Here is a 12,744-nt window from a genome sequence, read left to right on the forward strand (position 1 = left end):
ATTACTATACTAAAGAGGAAGTAAGTATAAGAGTAACCTAATAAACTTTTTTTGTTTTTTTGTTGTTGTCCAGATCCTTTGAATATACTCATGTGATACAATCTTGAAACAATAACATTCGGTTATTTTACTTCTATCATCATCATCATCATCATCGCGGTCGAACATTTCAAGGATTTCAAATCATAATCGAAATAATTGCAGATCTCCATGTTGTACGGTAATATGTTGCTTAAGCCCGCGGCCACCAATGATTTTATTTAACAAAAGCTTGTTTGTAATACCCTTGAATATCCCTTGAAGTATCCGGTAAAAAATGCAATTTGGATATTCCCTGAGAATCTTGGTCAAGTCTCTTCAACATTAGTTCTAGCTTTTAATGAATTTCGATGCATGAGCATTGAGCAAAATAAAAAAAAATGTCCTCGGGTTGATACATCTTTATCTACTTCGATAAAATAAAATTACATCATTTAAAGCAAAGTCAAAAATCGCATAATATTTTATATGAGGGATTTTATATGTAAAATTTTTAAAATAATCTCAAGGCTTAGAAACACATTTTTTTATTCAGTTCATTTATTTGATAAGGCACGGTTTCATTAGCTTAAATCTACCAATTCCTTTGTTTTATCTTGTAAAATTCTTCAAACTGAGAGATTAAATGAATGGCTGGCGTCCAAAAAGGGCTTACCATTATTTTGCATTTTTTATAGGAAATCGACTCCTACACCGAAAAAAATCGATTTTAATAATTTATAGTCGATTTACAAAAAAACCCATATTTGATTTGGATGAAATTTTGTTCCAAGATAGGTAATTATGTTTCCTACCTACCGTCAAAATCTGAAGTTGGGCACTTTCAAGGAAAAAAGTTATTTGAAAAAAACTTTTTCTTGTCCAAACTGATTTTTTTTCTTCAGTGTATTTTTATCGAAAACTAAACCAATGAAAGTCATAATCATTTCAGAATCCATTTTCTCAAATTCTAGTTGCCTGATATATGCAAAAAGTAGCAGTAACGAATTTGATATATATATATATATATATATATATATATATATATATATATATATATATATATATATATATATATATATATATATATATATATATATATATATATATATATATATATATATATATATATATATATATATATATATATATATATATATATATATATATATATATATATATTTATAACAAACTTATATGAAGACTGAAAAACTGGAAGACTGCAGTTCATTTGTTCATCTGAAAAATGATAAATTTTATGAAATAATTGACAAACTTTTCTAAAATTTATTTTATGTCTGATGGTGTAGCAGCACAATATAAAATAAGCTTGTGTAGATTCCAGTCAAAGTACGAATTAAGTGCAGAATGACATTAAATGGCACTCTCAAGCGAATGGCTCCCCGAAAGTTATCTAACTGGGCAATTAAACAAACTGATAAAAATATCAAAAAACAATTTTCTGCTACATATTCATTGAACAGTACTACAAAATGTCAGGAGAACTCTAAGAACTGTATAATAACGCCTAAACAATATCTGATACTCAAAAATTTCACAGTTTTGTGCCTATTCCTGGCGGCAAAGTAGATGCGAAAAGATATTCTAATTTAGAAGATGAACCAAAAATATTTTCCTCGTATAGAAATAATACAAAATAGCATGCATGAAGATAGTTTTGAGTCAAACGTTATATATGAAAATAAATAAATAATTATGTAAAATTGAATACATAATGTTGTGGTGGTTATTTCTTTCTCTGATTCTTCCTGAGCATTAAACAAGAAAATAAAGAAGTAATCATGAAATATTTGTTTAATGACATAAACTCTTTTCAATGGGATTCTTGATTAAGGGGTTACATACCTTTTTGAGATAAAAATGTCAAGAAAGTTTGAATATGCGTAAAGGCATAAAGCAATGATTTCATTAAATCAAACTTATAGTATTTTGGTAGTAAAATTTTCAGTGAAATAAACAAGCATAAGTTTATAAAAATATATTGATATTTGGCGGAGTTATGGCTTTTTCCCCGAAACCCTTTTTTATTTAAAAGGTTTGCGGTGATCACGATTGAAAAACAATAGTATATGAGTATTCATCGTACCTTAACGATTAGTTTAAAAAATAATAATGAATTCGAGAACGTTTTTAGTAAAAAATTGCTGTTTTGAGCTCTAAAAATTGCATTAAAAATTCTTATCCATGAAACTAAAATTTAAGTATAAAAAATCAATCGTTAGAGTACGAGAAAAATTAATTACGATTAATTGAAAAAAAAATTAAGAAAATCGATTGAGTAGATTTTCGGCAATCGTGATCACGGAAAAACCACTTTAAGTAAAACGACATTTCGAGGTAATCGAATTTAAAATTTCGAATTACCACTGCTCTTGGTAGACGAAGCGCGCTTGGAAGCGCTGTAACTTTCGATCTATTTCTCGGATCTCTATGGGAAAACATTCTCGAAGAGTTGTACTTCCAGATAAAGCAATAAAAACAATTGATTTTATGAAAAATGAAAAGGTTTGTACCCCTTAATAAAAATATACTTAGTTGCTAAATTAGACAATATCTTCTCACAAACGGAGTTTTATTGGATTCTGAGGTGATTATGACTTTCATTGGTTTAGTTTTCGATAAAACTATACTGAAGAAAAAAATTCAGTTTGGACAAGGAAAAGTTTTTTCAAATAACTTTTTTTCTTTGAAAGTGCCCAAGTGAAATTTTGACGGTAGGTAGGGAACATAATTACCTATCTTGGAGCAAAATTTAATCCAAATCAGAAATGGTTTTTTTTTTGTAAATCGACTTTAAATTTTTAAAATTGATTTTTTTCAGTATAGGAGTCGATGAAGAATTTTTTCAATATTTTTATTCAAAAATTTGACGAATTTTGTTTACATAACTCCTACAACATTTTTTTGCAGGATTTGTCATTTTTAGACTATTGAATTGAATTGAATAATGATTTGAAAAAAATGGTTAAATAGTTTGACCCTTTTCAAAAGACAGTCTAGATCATTTTTGGAAAAGCAAAGTATGCAAAGTGGCTTTTTGTGACAATGTCGTCATGTACAGAAAGTTTCATTAAAATCTGAGAGGGTGCTGCGAACTCTAAATACGATTTGCCGCGAAATTCGTCTATAACACAAGATAATTATTGACTCTACGTCTTCTTCATTTTCCAACCGTTTTTCGATCACATAGAGACATAACACTTTCACTGGAATTTTCAAAAAAACGCTCAACAATATACATTCGTGCAAGAAATACATATTAGTTAGATAATAGCTATAGAGGAACAGTGGGGGTAATTCGGACCCCCTTGATTTCTCAGAAAATCGTAAGACTTTCTGTCTGTCGTACTTCTTCGTGGAACCGCTATTCTAAAACATTAATTTTGATAGCAGAATCTAATTATTTGTTTTGTTTAGAAAGGCGATAGAACGTGTTTCATTTTTTGCCATCCTCAAAACAAAAATCACTATAATGCAAAAATTGTAATTAAAGCAACAAATAAAATTGAAAAAATGAAAGGTATGTATTTCAGAAAGCTTGAGGCTCTTATTCTATGGAATGATTTTTGTTTGGGTGAAAGCACAGATATTTTCAAGACGCTAACCACTTTTGTGCGAAATGAGCGTACGGGGCTATTCGGACCCTCTATTCTATCAAACTCCGTTTAGCGGCTTGCGGCTTCGCGGGCGATTGCACACGGCATAGCAAGGAAAATACATGATGCGCCAATGGATAGCTGTGACTAATCAAATTAAGTTTTTGTAGCGGATTTTTTTTTGTTTCTTAAGGAATTTCTCTAATAAATATTTTATAGGTAAATATAGTTACATTATAAAAAAACTAAAAAAATGACGGTCTGAATTGCCCCGTAGCACAGTGGCTGGAGGCTGGCCAAAACCTCAAAAAATTATTTTTGAAATATTGATATTTTATATTTTTTCTAAATTTGTCATGTATTGGGTGATATATATTCCAAATTTTATGATCATTGGCTAAGAACACGATTTTTAACATGAGTTAAAACGTAGCCAATTCCGGACTTTTTAATGATTTTCATTTCCGAAACCACCATTGCTCTATTCACTTCAAACGCATGTTGCTCTTTTGATTTTGGTCCGATTTTAGCACAACTAGTTTCATTGTGTCGAGGAACGAAAGAACTTGGTCATTGAATAAAATACATTTGGTAAATTTGCTTGGAACTATGACTTTTTCGTTTAAATATGTTTGAGGTGGTCAGATCAAAAATACTTTTTTCACTAATGTATTCTGTACAAATTTCGGAATAATTTCGGAACGGTCACATAGTATACATTTTATGAGAAATAACCTCTACTTTTCGAATATCATGGTCTCGTTCTGCGCATAGGTGCGCAAAAAGGTTTAAGGAGATTTTGAAGCATTCTTGCTGATATGGAGGCGCATGGTGTTTTGCGTAAAATAGTTAGACAATCTACAGTAAACCAACACGTTATATAATGGATTTAAAGTAGTGTTCTTCATTTTTTATGATATTGCTGGCATTGGTGAACAGTAACGGAAAATCTACCATGAAAACGGGATCATAGTTATAAGAAAGGACACTGCATGGAAAAATGCATTTAATATTTTACGACTTTTGACATTAAAAATGAACTCAGCACCTCAAAATTAGCTTAAATTGTGATTTTCAGCCAAATTAGGTAACATTTGAGGTTTTGTCCGACTTTTGTTTGAAGACCCGCCACTGTGCGTAGAGAGGTCCGAATTACCCATACATTGTAAAAGGATGAAAAAACGTAGAGTTTTGCAAATCGCCACCTCGCGCTGCCATGGAGTGGTGCAAATGAACTTTTATGGCTTGGTACCTTGTAACTTAGGTTTCAAACTAACAATATGGACTTGTGACCGACTATTTTTTTCACATCTATTAACCTAAAAGGACCATTTGCTTAGGTAGGTCCGAATAGCTCCGGGTTCCCCTACATAGCAAGTAAGTGAGCGGCACTTACCTTCAGGAACGACTGATTAGGCCGAAACGTTCACGTACTATGCAATCCAACATAAAATAGATAACGAAAAGAGATAACAAAAAAATTCTGAATGATAGAGAACACTAAGTTTCCCAAGAATTGTATTCTTTTTACGTATGTAGATATACAATATTCAATATATCTGCAGGAATGTAACGGATCCGTAGCCTTCTGAATCTTATGCCTTTTAAAAGTGGTAGACATTCACATCTTTCATATATTGTCGTTATTTCCGTGCTAGTTAAATTATGTTTCAAATATCTGAAAAGAATTTTTAATTGTCAATAAGCTCCTGAAACCCATACCGCTGCTCAGCAATTTAACGATGGCTTGCAAACTGGGATAATAATTGCGTGAGCATTTCCGTAATGAATTTTGAAGATTTTCGCAATTCTTGCACGTCACAACAGATCAATTATTTCATCGGTTATTTAAAGACAATGAACGAATCCAAAGTGGTGTAATTTTGAATCTTAGAGGACAAGAAGTGTTATTGATGGTTCACACTCCTCACAGGGGTTTTTCGAACCATATTTCACCACTAATGCTGACTCAAACCATCGAAAGAACCTCTACGCTAGTTATCTTTGCAGCACACATTACAAATCGTTTTATTGCCTTTATCGAGGTGCTCATTGCATGGACAATGATAAGATAGCATGCGGGCGGTGTTGGAACCGTTCAGTCATGGTGTTGTTGTTTCTCTTTTGTGGAGACAGCACGGAACTGCTCATGATAAGTACATATTAGTCGAAGGTATACAAACGAGTGCGATTGCACTTTAATTAAAGTGTGTTTCTCATTTTTTTTATCGTTGGTAGTGATGATAAGCGTTTGCTCGTGTACCACACAGTATTTGCCGTTGGAAAACAATCCTCAGAATGGCACTATTGATTGCTCCGATTCAAAGTGCATCGGTAATCGGTAACTAGATATAGGTACTATTCGATTAAAGTAGTTTTGGTATTTAAATGTACAATTCTACAGATTTCGTGGATCTAATCACTATCATTTAATTCGCAATTCTCGATCTTTACTGGATTATATGTGTGCGTTTAGATGTAGTAAATTATCAAACGTAGGCATCATTTTTTCAAGTAACATTTCGATAAAGGGCCGTTCATACACCGATCGACCCCCATTCATCTACTTTTTTGACGCAGCAATTCTAGAGAAAATTTTCAATAGGACGTAAGTAACATTGAGAGCCTCTCTTTGTTTACTTTCTTTGTCGTTTATTACGACGTCATTGCAACACTTTGTACTAATTTTCCAGTACATATCGAAAGCCGACGGTTTTTACTACAATACTATGCAAAGAGTAGAGTAGTAAATGTTGAAATGCCCGAGTAATGAACAGAAGAGAAAGACCTCAAAGAGAATCTGTCATTGTTACTTACGTCCTATTGAAAATTTTCTCTAGAATTGTTTTAATTTGAATACTGAATGACATTTAAAATTTGTAATTAAAGCGAAACATGGAAGTAGTACGTACGTACAACACAAATACAATTAAAAAAAATCATCTTTTCGTACTTCACCAAAGAATCATTTTTGTATGCTGTATCGTATCAAACGCCATTTTTGAGCTGTTGTTTATTTTCGTCACTTAATGAGCTAGCTTGCAATTTAAGGAAATAAAGGAAATGATTTATATACAAACAGAATGAACAAGTCGCGTAAAACATGTTGTGTGAATAAAAACTTATAAACCTAAAATAAAGTCTTCTATTTACCGACCATATTTAGTCGCAATCAGATCCCGTTGTCCAGAAAGTTTGAATATTCCGATAAGCAACTGTAAGTGATATTCGCGGAAGTTGAACGTACCATTTCAATACGATCGTCTGGTTTGAAAAATAGAATACCTTATACAACATAAAATAAAAGTCTACGAAATATCCAGAAAGCGCAATACCCGGTAATCTACTAGTGCTTTTCAATGATGAAGAACTGTGAATTGCCGAATTGGTAGTAGTTTTTTTTTTCTAGAAAGCGTGGACTAGCGCCACTTCAGCGTTTAGAAATGTTTGAAGCTATTGGTCAAGTTTTAAAATTCAAATATCACGGGATGTGATAATATTTTACCATCAAATCTTCATAAATATACATCAGTTGCAAGAGTTACTCTTATTATTAACACATCTTAGGGTCATTCGTTTTCGAGCTCTCCATCGAGTCAGAGGTTGTTTTTTCTAGTCCGTAGTGCTGTGTGAGGCGATAAAGAATAGTTTTAATCCGCATTCAAGGTTATTTTGCCAGTTCGGTTCGGTCCTCAGTCTTTTGTTCGCGTGTGAGGATTAAACAATAGCCAGCTGTATAAGCTGGATCGGTTCGTCGTTGGACACCAGTTTAAAGCTAAGTGGTTTTTGTCTTTTGTAACACATTTATTGCTTTCTTCCGTCTGCGCGGGCGCTGACCCCGTGCGTTGACGTTTTCTATGGTTCCCTCTCCGGATGGTCAAATGGAAGTTGAATCGGGTTCAACTTCTAAGGCTCCCCCCCGGCCCAAATGCTATCCAGAACTCTCAACTGGTCCATTTGTGGTCTTCTTTCGGCCCAAGACTAAATCACTGAATCTTCTTCAGATTTCTAGAGACCTGACGGAACGGTTCTCGGCTGTGACCGAAATTTCAAAGGTCCGCTCGGACAAGATAAGGGTGTTGCTAGCCAACTCAAAGCAGGCAAACGATATTGCTTGCTGTGAGCACTTTACGCGGGATTATAACGTGTATATTCCGGCTGTAAGAGTACAATCCGAAGGCGTCGTAACCGATGAGAGTTTGACGTGCGAGGATCTGCTGAAGTACGGGGTTGGCCGATTCAGAGACCGCTTACTTCAGCCAGTTAAAATACTTGAGTGCAAACGTTTGCACTCAGTAGTAGTTGCGGGGGATGGTTCAAAAACGTACCCCCAATCAAACTCTTATCGGGTGACCTTCGCTGGTACCGCTTTGCCAAATTTCGTCCTCTTGCACAAGGTTCGTCTGCCTGTGCGTCTGTTTGTGCCGCGGGTCATGAATTGCACAAAGTGTAAACAACTGGGTCACACAGCCACCCATTGTAGCAACAAGGCCCGCTGTGAAAAATGCGGGGAGAATCATCTAGATGATTCGTGCAGTAAGCAAGCCGAAAAGTGTCCTTACTGTGCGGAGAGTCTGCATGATATCTCGGCATGTCCCGCGTACAAACTACGCGGGGATAAACTGAAACGTTCCCTTGCGGGACGATCCAAACATTCTTTCGCAGAAATGTTAAAGAATGCTACGCCACCATCCTCAGCAAACATCTATACTCACTTGCCTCCTGACGAGGGCGAGGCTGGTAACCCACAAGAGGGAACATCTACTAGGGTGCCTAGAATTTATAGGAAGAGGAGGAACACTTCCTCTCGTAAAGTTCCTTGTAAAGGCCAGAAGGTGTCCCTTGAGGGGGCTCCGAAAGTCACATCTATTGGAAGTGTTGCAACCAAACCGAAGCAATTAGCTCCTGGTCTCGGAGGATTAAGCTCAGAGAAGGAGTTCCCAGCACTTCCAGGAACATCAAAAATCCCAAGTGTTCCTTTGTTTCAGTTCGAGAGTAATCACAGCACTGGAATTATAAAACTCTCGGACATAGTGGACTGGATAATAAAAACTTTCAATATTACTGATCCTATTAAAAGTCTTATGTTAGCTTTTCTCCCTACAGTGAGAACATTTTTGAAGCAGTTGACTGCTAAATGGCCCCTCCTCTCAGCGATTGTATCCTTCGATGGCTAACTCATCGAACGAGGTCACGGATTTGATCACTGTTCTACAGTGGAATTGCAGAAGTATCATCCCGAAAATCGATTCCTTCAAAATTTTAATAAATAATTTGAGTTGTGATGCATTTGCATTATGTGAAACTTGGTTAACTTCCGACATAGATCTCAACTTCCACGACTTTAATATTATTCGCCTGGATCGAGACACCCCCTATGGAGGAGTGCTTTTGGGGATCAAAAAGTGCTATTCCTTCTACAGAATTAACCTTCCCTCGATAACAGGTATTGAAGTTGTCGCTTGTCAAGTGACAATCAAAGGCAAAAGCCTTTGCATAGCTTCCATATATATTCCTCCCAACACCGCGGTTGGGCACCGACGGCTACAAGACATCTTAGAATCTCTGCCAGCACCGCGACTAGTTTTAGGAGACTTTAACTCTCACGGTACAGCATGGGGTTGCCTCTATGATGATAACCGGTCTTCCTTAATTCAGGATCTTTGCGATAACTTCAATTTGACAATTTTAAACACGGGTGAAATGACACGGATTCCTGCTCCTCCAGCGCGCCCGAGCGCCTTAGACTTGTCCCTTTGCTCAACATCGCTGCGGTTAAATTGCACGTGGAAGGTAATTCCTGATCCCCACGGCAGCGACCATCTGCCGATTGTAGTCTCAATCAATAACGGTTCAAGGCCATTGAAATCAATCAATATTTCGTATGACCTCACACGAAATATCGATTGGAAGAGCTATGCTGCCGCGATATCCGACAACATCGAATCTACCCAAGAACTTCCTCCGGAGGAAGAGTACAGCTTTTTGGCTGGCTTGATTCTCGACAGCGCGAATCAAGCTCAGACTAGGCCAGTACCCGGCGCGAACATACAAAAACGTTCTCCCAATCCCTGGTGGGATAAAGAGTGCTCAGACGTGTACGCAGAGAAGGCCGCCGCGTTTAAGACCTTCCGGAACGACGGGTTACCCGCTAGTTTTCGACAGTACGCGACGTTAGACAAGCGAATGAAGAGTTTGATGAAAGCCAAAAAACGCGGTTATTGGCGCCGGTTCGTCGACGGATTAACGAGAGAAACATCGATGAGCACTCTTTGGGGAACAGCCCGACGTATGCGAAATCGAAACAGTACTAATGAGAGCGTGGAATATTCAAACCGTTGGATATTCAATTTCGCCAAGAAGGTTTGTCCGGATTCCGCCCCGGCACAGAAGTTTTACCGCGCCGCGTCTCCTCACGATAGCGCGAACGAAACACCTTTTTCGATGGTGGAGTTCTCACTTGCTCTCTTGTCGTGTAACAATAAAGCTCCGGGGCCAGACAGAATCAAATTCAACTTATTGAAGAATCTGCCTGACTCTGCCAAGAGACGCTTGTTGAACTTATTTAATAAGTTTCTCGAGGCTAACATTGTCCCACTCGATTGGAGACAAGTGAAGGTCATCGCCATCCAAAAACCAGGAAAACCAGCCTCCGACCACAATTCGTACCGTCCGATCGCAATGCTATCCTGTATCCGGAAGTTGTTCGAGAAAATGATCCTATCCCGCCTCGACAATTGGGTCGAAGCAAATGGCTTACTGTCAGATACACAATTTGGCTTTCGCAAAGGCAAAGGGACGAACGATTGTCTTGCGTTGCTCTCAACTGAAATTCAAATGGCCTATGCTAGCAAAGAGCAGATGGCATCAGTGTTCCTAGATATTAAGGGGGCTTTTGATTCAGTTTCGATCAACATTCTTTCAGAGAAGCTGCACCAGCATGGTCTTTCAGCGACTTTAAACAACTTTTTACTAAACTTGTTGTCGGAAAAGCACATGCATTTTTCGCATGGTGACTTATCGACATCACGATTTAGCTACATGGGCCTTCCCCAGGGCTCATGTCTAAGCCCCCTTTTATACAATTTCTATGTCAACGACATTGATGAATGTCTTGACAATTCCTGCACGTTAAGGCAACTTGCAGACGATGGCGTGGTGTCTGTTACGGGACCCAAAGCTGTCGATCTACAAGGACCATTACAGAATACCCTGGACAATTTGTCTGCTTGGGCTATTAAGCTGGGTATCGAATTTTCCACGGAGAAAACTGAGCTAGTTGTATTTTCAAGGAAGCGTGAACCAGCACAACTACAGCTTCTATTAATGGGTCAAACTATCGCTCAGGTCTTCACAGTAAAATATCTAGGGGTCTGGTTCGACTCGAAAGGTACTTGGGGATGCCATATTCGGTATCTGAAACAGAAATGCCAGCAAAGGATCAACTTTCTTCGTACAATAACCGGAACATGGTGGGGTGCCCACCCAGGAGACCTAATTAGGTTGTATCAAACAACGATACTGTCGGTAATAGAATACGGATGCTTCTGCTTTCGCTCCGCCGCGAACATACATTTCATCAAACTCGAAAGAATTCAGTATCGTTGTTTGCGTATCGCCTTAGGGTGCATGCAGTCGACCCATACGATGAGTCTCGAAGTGCTGTCGGGCGTTCTCCCGTTGAAAAATCGATTTTGGGAACTCTCATATCGATTGCTCATTCGATGCGATATCTTGAACCCGGTCGTGATTGAAAATTTCGAAAGGCTTGTTGAGCTCAATTCTCAGACCCGTTTCATGTCCCTGTACTTTGACTACATGGCGCAGAATATTAACCCTTCTTCTTACAATCCCAACCGTGTGCATTTCATAAATACTTCTGAATCTACTGTTTTCTTCGACACATCCATGAAAGACGAGATTAGTGGAATTCCGGACCACATACGCCCACAAGTGGTTCCAAACATTTTTTATAATAAATTCCGAGAAGTCGACTGTTCTAAGATGTTCTATACTGACGGATCAAACCTCGAAGGATCCACTGGCTTCGGTATTTTCAATCAAAAGTTCACCGCCTCCTACAAACTCAGTGACCCTGCTTCAGTTTACGCCGCAGAACTAGCTGCCATTCAGTATACCCTTGGAGTCATTGAAACATTACCCGCAGACCATTACTTCATCGTTTCGGATAGCCTCAGTTCCATTGACGCTATTCGCTCGATGAAACAAGGCAAGCACTCCTCGTATTTTTTGAGGAAAATACGGGAGCTACTGAGTGCTTTATCTGACAACTCTTTCCAGATTACCTTGGTATGGGTCCCTTCTCATTGCTCCATTCCGGGCAATGAGAAGGCAGACTCCTTAGCTAAGGTGGGTGCCTTAGAAGGAGACGTTTACGAAAGACCAATTTGCTTCAGCGAATTTTTCAGTATTACTCATCAGAGAACCCTCGAAAGTTGGCAAACTTCGTGGAGCAGTGGGGAGCTGGGAAGGTGGCTACATTCGATAATCCCTAAGGTATCGACGAAACCTTGGTTCAAGGGGATGGATGTGGGTCGTGACTTCATTCGTGTGATGTCCCGACTCATGGCAAACCATTACACGCTGGATGCACATCTCCGGCGTATTGGGCTCGTGGATAGTGGTATCTGCGCTTGTGGCGACGGCTATCACGACATCGAGCACATTGTCTGGGCGTGCACCGAGTACAGTTCCGCTAGGTCTCGGCTAATGGATACCCTGCGGGCCCGAGGAAGACCAACCAACGTCCCGGTTCGAGATGTGCTGGCAAGCCGCGATGTTCTCTATATGTCCCTTATATACACCTTTGTGAAAACCATCAATATACAAGTCTAACTGCCCCTTGTTATCTCCTTATCATTCTCAGAACGCTCTTCCACCTGTATCAAACCATCTGTATCGAATGAGCCAACAAACACGGGACCTACGGCACGAACATAACACGCTTAACTAGAAATGTAGCCGATCCACATCTGAGCCGTACTACGAAATCGTCTGGAAAAACCCCTGCCATCTTGAGGAGGACCACCCGGCGTCCCAGTACATGATTCCCCTGATGAAGGCCACCCGAGTTTGTAATCCATCCGTT

The sequence above is a fragment of the Topomyia yanbarensis genome, chromosome 2, assembly GCF_030247195.1.
Source record: "Topomyia yanbarensis strain Yona2022 chromosome 2, ASM3024719v1, whole genome shotgun sequence".
Lineage (NCBI taxonomy): Eukaryota > Metazoa > Arthropoda > Insecta > Diptera > Culicidae > Topomyia > Topomyia yanbarensis.